The sequence below is a fragment of the Bactrocera latifrons genome, unplaced genomic scaffold (genome assembly GCF_001853355.1).
Source record: "Bactrocera latifrons isolate USDA-ARS-PBARC rearing strain unplaced genomic scaffold, ASM185335v1 scaffold_145, whole genome shotgun sequence".
NCBI classification, from domain to species: domain Eukaryota; kingdom Metazoa; phylum Arthropoda; class Insecta; order Diptera; family Tephritidae; genus Bactrocera; species Bactrocera latifrons.
The window spans coordinates 139-10,462 of NW_017534908.1; the positions used below are offsets into that span (position 1 = coordinate 139).

Sequence of the window (10,324 nt, forward strand, 5' to 3'; positions counted from 1 at the left end):
TATTATAAAGTATATGTATACACATATAAAATTGATTAGACTTCGATCCACTGGTTGACGTTCTACATCCTAAGGCATTTCCCAGGCTTTGATTCTTTTAAGTTGCAAGGGTATAAGATGTTCGGTTGATTTGCGAATCTTTTAATTCAACTTTGAATTTTGTTTCTTAATTATTTCTTCTTCATCAACAATAGCAGGGGTAGCAAGTAGAAATGCGGCTTCGAAGTCGCAGCTCTCCAGCCACTTTCTAATATACATATTACTTTGTTCGGCAACATTTACTCATATCGCTCACTCAAGTTGCTGTCATATGTTGCYCGCAACTTGTTGCCATTTCAAAATCTGCTCACTCAATTATAAAGGAAGACTAACAATACTTTCTACACATTCGTTCTTTTCCAATAGCAACATACTCAAACAACAAATCGGGTTTAGCACTTCGTAAAACCGGCTCSCTTCGTGTGTTTTGGTGAGTTCGTCGTCGTATCACTCGTTTGCAATCAATTACGTGCGTGGAGCATTTGACTTTGCTTAGCATTAGCATTTGAGCGAAACAATGGTTAGTTTCATATTGACTGYGGTCAAATATAGTTTAGTATTAGAGCAAAAGTAGGATTACTCGCGTTTCTGTGTGTTGATTATAGTATTGGAGAGCAGTTCATATTTGAAATATTAATGCGTGGATAAATATGTATGTATGATTATATGCAAAAAATTGTGAAAATTAAAAACAAATTTTTTAGTGAACGTGAAGTAAAATAATGTTGATGAATTTCAGTCAGCTAGCAAAGCTAGGTAGCTTGGCTACCGATAAATGTATGGCCAATCCTGAATTAAGTGCTTTATGCACCAAAATTCAAATTGTAAAAAAAATTATAAAACGATGATATTTATTCCACCTACTTCTCGGGCAGTCGCTAAGTGCAACTGCAAGTCCCTCGCGTATTCGTTTCAAGGCTAAACAACAAATAGCAACAATAAAGACAGCAAAACAAGTGCCATAATAATGCCGACACAAAGTCTAAAWTTACGTCGCGGTCTTGCTCGGGTATATTCTTGAGTGTGTGTTGTTGCTGTATGCACCGGAAGTGAAAGCGGGAAAAGGAAATGCAGTGAAAGTRTATTTTTTTCGCTTGCAAAGATAAGTAAATTTGCGCCCAAATGCAAGAAATCAACAAAAAGAACAATGCAAAAAGCACAAGTAACACCAACACAGATCTCATATATATAGTGTTTGCYATAATAGTTCGGTGCTGAAAGTGCAATAAAACGCGAGGCATACAAAAATAACGCAAAGAAGTGSAAATCCTGCAAAAAGATTGCATACAAAATTTTTCTTCGTCCTTTTCTAAAACAAAGCCATAAGAGTTGAGCAGCAAAAAAAGCTGGAAGTGTGTGCAAAGCTGAAAACATAAAAAAATAAATCTGAGTTCTAAAGCAAAAAAATAAAATAGTGGTACCCAGAAAAAWCACAGGTGGCAATGAAAAGCATTATGCGCAAAGTGAAAGTAACGGAAAGTACGCGTTACTATTTTCTCTATATGCCAGTGTAGTAAAGCAGTGCATGGATTACTCAGCATTGTTGCCCATTTGCACATAATCTTGGATATATGTATATTCTTCTTCAATTCTTGGAAATGTAAGTTCAAATGAAAGTGAAAAGCTTATTATAGTCTAAGTTGCATAAATTATGAATACTTCGATAGATGTTAATAACTTTTAGTCTTTTATCGGTAGCTTACTAAAAACTTATAAGCTAAATATAGTTAAAAATCTKTTAAAAATCTTGCTGAATATGCAGCTTCCAGTGGATACTTTCAAATCTTCGGATACTTGCCTCATGCAAGTCGCGCATTTACTTCTATTAATGACAATATATTCCATTAATGCGATGACTACCGCTTACTACATATTGAATTTCTTAATAGTCAAACAAACTTATTATCTTATTACTCTAAAGGGAAATAAAAACGATTACGTAGGCTGTTATATATATTTCTGGCCTAGGCAACACTAAGTGTTGCCAGGTGCAATCTGACCTCTTTCCATTGGAAAGTTTGCCTTTTTTTAGTATAACATCACTCAGAACGTTTTGTCATTTAATCGTGAATTGTTTTATTTACAGGGAATTAAAAAAATTATCTCGGCCAAAAACTGAAATTAACTCGTGAACATTTTCGTGCGATCATTTTTCACAACTTTCGACGTGGATTATCGCTACAAGAGTGCATCAATGAACTAAAATCTTTGTATGGGTATGAAGCACCATCCTATAGCACTGTGAAAAACTGGTACAACGAATTCAATCGTGGCCGACGCTCGCTCAAAGACGAATTCCGTGAAGGTCGTCCAAAAACAGCCGTTGTGCCAGGAAACATCGATGCCGTACGTGAACTGATAATGCAAGACCGTCATGTAACATGCCTTCAGATAGAGGCATGTCTATGCATTTCTCCCACCAGCATACATTCGATATTACATGAATACCTGGCCGTAAAAAAGGTTTGTTCTCATTGGTTCCCGCACAATTTGGCAATCGCTCAAAAAATGCTCGTGTGGATTGGTGTAAAGAAATGCTGAAAAAATACGATCGCGGTGCTCCAAAAGACGTTTATAAGATCGTCACAGGTGAGGAATCATGGATCTATGCATATGAGCCCGAAACAAAACAGCAATCGACCGTGTGGGTCTTCCAAGACGAGCCAAATCCAACGAAADTTGTTCGTGGAAGAAGCACTTCGAAGCAAATGGTCGCCTGTTTCTTCGGCAAAACTGGTCATGTGGCGACTGTTCTGCTTGAGCAACGTAGGACGGTAAATTTTAAGTGTTACACCACCATTTGTTTGCCTGAAGTCTTCGGAGAAATTCGAAAAACGAACCAGAGAAGACGAATCATTGACCAGCGCCTTTTTGACCGGCCAAAACGTCGAATTGATGGGTCATCCGCCRTACAGCCCTGACTTGGGACCCAATGACTTCTTATTCTCACACATCAAGAAAATATTGTGTAGTCAACGATTTTCGTCGCCAGAAGATGCTGTTGAAGCATTCAAAACCATGTTTTGGAGGTGTCTCAATCGGAGTGGAAAAAGTGCTTCGAAAATTGGTTTGAGCGCATACAAAAGTGTATAAATATTGATGGGAATATTTTGAAGAACAATAAAACCTTCCTATTTCCATTATTAGGCCAGAAATATATATAGCAGCCCTCATATTAATTARTATAACTTTTTTGAGAATAATTAAAAAATAGCTTTTTCTTGTGAACTCTTTTTAGCATAAGTCCCTTCGTAATTACTCAGACATAGTATTTATTCGCCGGATTATTCAACAGTATATCTCATTTCTTGTATCCTCGAAATTTAAGATATTAGAGGTCATCCTAAATATTTTCATGAAGTCAGCAAATTTTACTGAATACTTAGCAAGGTTTGTCGAGTTATTAGCAATTTAACTAACCGTTTCTATTTCTGCTTCCTACTGTAACTTGTCCTACTTTTTCCTTAACTTACTTTCATACTAAATTTAAMASTGTTCTATTCGAAASRTMGGCCKAGGAAACATTCRAAATCGACCACGGGTTGGACTAGATGWRGTRGTGGGGCTTATTGTTACTATARGKTGATYCATTTCGAGTTTTCTTTTTTTGCGTTGTGAGCAAAAAGGCCCCGTCTGACGATTACGTTTTCATTTTTGAAGAAATACGGAATGATGATWCCACCCGCTCATAAMCMMMWYMAAMCSKTKKTTTTTTCTRGATGAAATGGCAGCTCTTGAACCTCTTCTAAATAAACTTTGGCTCGAAAACGTCGAGCGGCTTGAGTTCTAGCACAACTGTATTTTGTGAGCTTTTAATTTAAGATCTCGACGTAAAATGAGCCAAGTCGTTCCATACGTCAGTCCTTGTTCTCCCTTCGGCACCGAATCGACTCTCCATGGTCTTCGTGTACACTCTTAGCTATGGCTGCTATATTTTCTTCACTGTGTGCTAAACGTGGTATATTCGTGGTATGAATGACACAAAATTTCTAATTTATTTATGAAATCTTAGTCGATGTTTTGAAGTTGATTGAGAAGTTAGGTAGAACTGCTTAGCCTTTTTAAGATATTAAGATAAAAACTGCTCACGAAAATCGCTATTTTGAGTTAGTTATCAAGTAGATTGAAGTTTTTATATAGATTGATCCCAAGTACCGCTGAATAGTAATATGAGAAGTCACTAGAGCCTCCAGAAGAAAACATAAAGATCTTTTTTCTTGTGTGAATAGCATTGTTCCTGTGACTATATGATGTCTCTTAGATAGRTKAGTATCAAACTAGGGTGAAGAAYACCAAATCAAAGCTAATAGTGTAAGTATGAAATAGCTGATGAAGTCAGGTAAGTTAGCCTGTTACGTATTAAAGAGCTGAAAACATTTTAGTGTTAATGTTTTAGTCGGTTTTTGAAGCGTTGCTAACAGTTTCATTTTGTGTCGCTTTCCTTACTAGTTCTCATTTCAAACCTTCATAAAAAATTACACTGTTGATATTTTCCCATTTAATCTATTATATTACTTGTACTTGGAATAAAAACAATAAATTAAGCCCAAACACAATTGCATCAATATTCAGTTCGCTCTGCAATTAGGTTGGAAGCGGTAAATGTTTGGATGGAAGTAAAATAAATATGATATTTCGATGTAGAGAAAACGATGCCATAAAGTTCATACATATATATGTGTCATAAAAAAAATGGTTACACATATGTACAACTTATCTATCTTGTGTAAATTTTAGCTTTTAAAACGTTTCCTGCTCCTAAAGAAAAAACTTCGTTATTTAAAAATATGGAGGGTTGCCACCGTTCGCTTGCCTACTGTTTAGCTGCGAGGTGCTTTATGCTGCTTGCTAATTCTTAGCATCTTTATTTTATTTGTAAAAATTTCGTCTAATAATTTTTTGAAGCTTTGGCAACTTTATGTACACTATACTTCCTTTTAGCAAAAGCACTGCAGCGTGTGAGAATCTAACGAATGCATGCAAAGACTTATTTCAAGCTCAAGGATAAAGTTGCTGCAAACCTCGTTACATACATGCACATACTATTTTTGAACATACGCATGCGCCCACAAGCTCTTCTATGATTGTAGAGATGTATGATTGTATCGAGAACATGTCTGGCTCCTTACAAGCAATTCGTGCGAAATCAAAGTCTGTCACAACTGCTAACTTTTACTCGTTTTAATTTCCTTCTTTTTATCGTTTGGCCACATCTTGTTGCTGMAAAARCAGCTGCCACTAAGTTGCTGTATCAGATATCCTGCCATTTGTCTCCGCTCGACAGTGTTAGTGCCTTTTATTTGGCTGTTGTATTCTTGCAATCATCGTTGCACTTTTACTCGCCATTTTCTACTCAGTTTTCATCGTTTAAGTACTATATGTATATGTGTTAGTGTGTCTGTGTTTTATAGCATTTTCAGCAACATGAGTGCTTTGTTATTTCGATGCAAGTTTAAGTGTGTTGACTGTAATCCGCAAAACAAATGCTTGATAAATGTACACGCATTTTACGCATTTTGTTGTTGTTGTTGTTGTTACTCTTGTTGGCTAATTAAATCCAGGACATTTCGATTGCTAACACATTGTTGTGTCATAATTTTCTCTTCTCTTACTTCTATCGCCTCTCCATCGCATAAACTTCAGCCTTCAAATCGGCATCTTGGCCTAGAGTGCGCTAAAAAAACTTAGCAACATGTTGACAGTAACTTAATTAAATCACCGTTKTTATATATATTTTTATGCAATTTCGCTGTGTTCCGTGCGTGTCTCTTAATGTAGGTGCATTGTCGCCCACTGCAGCTRAATTTAATTAAGTTTAAATCGTGAKGCCARTRGYTAGTGGGCATTCAGCAATTATTCACCCGCTTCGATTCATTCCGTGTGCGCTTTTCCGCTGATGGACTGCAGTCAATGGGAAAATGAGTATTGCATTTTCCATGTAGCAATCTTTGGACGTAGTCCGATCAGACTATTTCAAGACGGCTATGGCCTACAGTGGTTAGATACCGGCGATTCTGTGAAATGATCACTTTCTTAGGAAGAAATTAATTTTAATTGTTAAACTACATTAAAAGTATGTTATCAAATATTTTGGTCACCTATAAATCATACCTTATAAATAATTTCAAAAGAAAGATAAATTTTTAATTAAAAGCCCTGAAATTACAAAAAAATAAAAATATACTGCCTTATTATATTGCTCTAGAATATAGTATAGTATATTTTATCTTGTTATAAACAAACTTGTTTTCTGTTAAATTCGCTTTTGTTTCCAATACAATCGAAAATCAAGTTGTGTATAGTATTACAATCGACATTGTTTTCTCCTTTTTCTGATGTGTTGAAGTTCCGAATTGTATTGGTATTGTACGGTAGTTTAATACATGCGAAGTTTTCAACATTTTTTACACTTCAGCATATAACAACTTGTGTACATATATATTGTGTTGCTATCTGTATAGAGATTTCTGTGGTTATTACTCTATCATAAATTCTTACACTTGCTTGTATTCACTTTTTTCCTACGCCTTTCACGCAAACCAAGTGTATGTGCGTTATTAGTGCATTCATTCGCACAAAGTTGCAACTTTGAATTGTGCTGCTGACAGTGCGTATGAGTGACATTAAGTGTTCGCAGAAGTATACCATATATGTATGAGTGGCGTGACTTAAAGGCTCGAAAGCATAACTTTACAAGTGCCGACAATTACACAGCTTAGAAAAAGTATGCAGTTAACTTATAATGATGAAATGAATGATATATAAATATATATTATATGAGTAAGTTATGGGTATATAAGAGCATGACTGTGTATGCCTACCATTATATGGTAAGTAGTTCATGCGTGTGATGAATTCTCGCTCAGCGCCTTATGGTCATAAGAAACTTTTCTTTYTTGTTGATGCTCACGCATGTTGCCACAAGCTAGTGTTACGAGTAACACGCCCCCTTCTTCCATCACACCTCCAGCTGGCGCTCAGTGTGACGGATGTGTGCGGTTAGTCGACCAGTAAATCTATGTCAGCACAAGTGTGTTATTATTCTTGTTGATTTTTTCATGGTATTTGATTTCATTACATAACATTTGACACGTGATAATTCCTCGACACTTCTCCACTTCCAATTAGACAACGCTCTGGGTCTTCGTTTAAGTTGACACTTATAAGGATTTGATACACATACCAAAAAGGAGTTAGTTATTCCAAATGGGTGTGCAGTTATATCGGTATTCATTTTAATATTCCTGATGATTCTTTACAGTTTTTAACTTCAAGCAAAAATATTATTATTATTAATATTTTTTTTTTTACCTACAATACAAAATGAAATAACAATTGAAATAATTTAAAGAAGTTTTGAAGAGTTGTAGAAAGTGAACTTTACCTCTTGAAACTGCAACGTTGACCGATGACCAAACCAGGAAAGGTCATTCAGTAAGTAAAGTTTGCCTTCATACATAAATATTTATCGTGCAATAACGGGCCGATATAGCACGAAAATGAGCAGCTTCTTACGGAAGAAAGGACTGTGCAAAATTTTAGATAGATATCTACTGACCAAACAAAACCAAAACCCGATGGCACGAGCTCCCTGGGTGCAAARCTACAAAAGTCTTATGCAAAATAGTAGATCGGAAGTAAAGATTATTCCTATTGGCAGTCGATAGAATAGACTGTATGATGTCCTACAGTTCCTACTAACTTGTCACTTTCTGGATGACAGATGGAGAAGACTGTATTAAATGTCTAAAGCATTGCATCAGGGAGAAATTAGAGTATCCCTTATGCACTTGCCCCGTATTGACAAAATTATGCTCTATGCATTTGTGGTTCTTAAAGAATGACTACTCCTGTTGAATCTAAATAAATGGCAAAAATGAAAAAAATATACACTTTCACAGAAAAAAGATTCTAAGAAAGTGAAAAGTTATACATTATTTTCAGGGAATTTTAGATTAATTGAATTTAATTTTAACAAAATGAGCAAACACCATATTGATTTTATGCTGTAAATTATAGTCTACTGTTACACATTTCTCAAATCAAGTACAAAATTATATAGTTCCCCCAAAATTATACTCTGGATTCACTCCTGCATCCACGCAATGAAAACACTATGCTCAATGCCCAATGCCCTCACAAACATTTAACCACAACTGCTGGTTTGTTCGGTTAAAAAAAAAGGCGTATCCGTCTCATTATTTCTTTTTTGCATAAAACATCCGATTACATATGAATGGAGTGTGCCCGGATTAGTAAGTCTGCCACTTTGTGTGCAAGCGCCTTGTCAGCAGCAAATRTTTACAACTCCATTACCATTCAATTTTGCAGCTAGAGCAAAATATAAACTGTTTTTCCGTAATATTATTTCCACAATGAAAGTCAGGGGCGATCCCATGCGGGGACGAATGCTGGTGAGAACTGATGGAATTGTGTATATATGAATGTGCAATAAAAAGCTAGCTTACGGCAATTTACATCTGCTAGTATACAAATCAAATCCATTAGTCATATTATCAATTTGCTATGAGAGCAAAGTAAATTTATTTGCAATTCCGAGTTAAATGTGCAACAACAATACCAATAAGTACAGTTAGCTTTCAAAAGTACAAGTACATTTCAATGTCTGTGTTTGCCCATTTTTTGTGGTAAATTAAGTGCATTAGCATTTAGCTGTGCAGGTTGGTAAGCTTGTAGAGTATTCAATGAAGCTCGCAACGCTTCGTAACACATACTCTCATATAAATACCAAACAGTTTAAAGCTTATTGTAAATTTTGAAAATTTTACTGTTATTTTGAAAGCTTTTTTATTTAGTGACTGGGCGATCGTCAGCCAACCAGAACGGTGCATAAATTCAAATAAAATTACATAAAACTGAATGAATTTTTTCAGTCACCTTTTGATTTTGGATGACTTCCGTCAACCTGTTAAAAAAGACCAGAACTAATTTCTGAAACACTAAAAATTTACACTTTTTAAGTAAGTTTCAAAAGTTAGGTAGTAACATATTTTAAACAAAATTTTTGAAATCTTATCTTCTTTCTTTCCATTTTTATGCCTTTGTCGTGGTGGTTGATAATATGACAATTGGTTCCCTTACTATTTACGATAATTTTTATATACTTCAAAATTGATCAAGTGCAAGCCRTAATGTCGAATTACTGATTCTCCACTATTCCAACGACAGTCGGGTCTAAGAAACTGGAACGGACCCTGATTATTATCCGTCCAAAGGCTGTCAACTTGGCACCATTCTTCGAAATTATTTCAGAAAYTTTTTCTACCACTACAACAACGATAACCATAATTTCCGATTTTCCAATACCGTAATCATATCAGTTCATTTCTGGTTGAATGTTATGCTGGAAGTCGGGAAAGTAATAGAGAAAATTCAGTGAAATAGAGCTGTTCTTCGGCTACTTTAGTTAATATCGTCAACTTCACCACAATTTATCCCAATTATAAGATATAAGTGTATGTACATATATAACATACTAACGTCTGTACTTGGGCATTCTTTTTTTCTGAATTTTTATTAAAACATCAAATTTATCTTTCAGTAACTATTTGCTCAAAAAAATCAATTGATTTGTGGCATTTTTCTTGTTAAAACGTTATCGAAATTTTAGTAYCTAATAATTCGTAAAAAGTATTATCCTGCCAAAGTTGAGGTTTTGTTCTAAATGTTGACGTTTTAACTTTAAGTGTAGGATGTGCCTTTTTATTGGAAGCTTTTTGTGTTTTGACCATTTTCATTTGTTTCTTTCGACTTCTTGTTTCCTCTTTGTGTTTCTTTACTATTTAATAATTTCCATAATTTTTCAAAATGATAAATTAGTTTGGCAATTGCGTTAGAATTTCACAAGTTTTTCATTATTCTTTTGCGGCGTTGATAATTTCGGTAATGAAAAAGTAGAAACGGAAATCAAATAGAAAAGCTTTGCAATGAGAGAGACCCAAAAATGAATAGCATACTGYGATCAGTGTTGTGCCGCCAGTGCATGACCACAATATACAAAAGTCGTGTAGTGTTGTAATGTTAAAGGTGACCAGGTACTCTAAAGAGTTTTACAAAGGTTGGGAGAAATTGAGGTAGAAAATAATTAAGTAAATAGGAGCGATTATACGAGGGCTGCTATATATATTTCTGGCCTAATAATGAAAATAGGAATATTTATCAACGAAAATGGTTTTACTGTTTTTCAAAATATTCTCCATCAAGATTTATACACTTTTGCATGCGCTCAAACCAATCATTTTCGAAGCCCTTTTTCCACTCCGAT

General features: G+C 35.0%; 1 long non-coding RNA gene across 1 annotated transcript in view; it reads left to right on the forward strand.

Annotated features, from left to right (window-relative positions):
- Positions 1-815: 815 nt before the first annotated feature.
- The window catches only part of LOC108965671, a 19,371-nt gene continuing 9,862 nt past the window's right edge, over positions 816-10,324 (forward strand). Inside the window, exon 1 of the long non-coding RNA XR_001993126.1 lies at positions 816-1,639. This is a non-coding gene — a long non-coding RNA (uncharacterized LOC108965671). The remainder of the gene's footprint in view (positions 1,640-10,324) is intronic.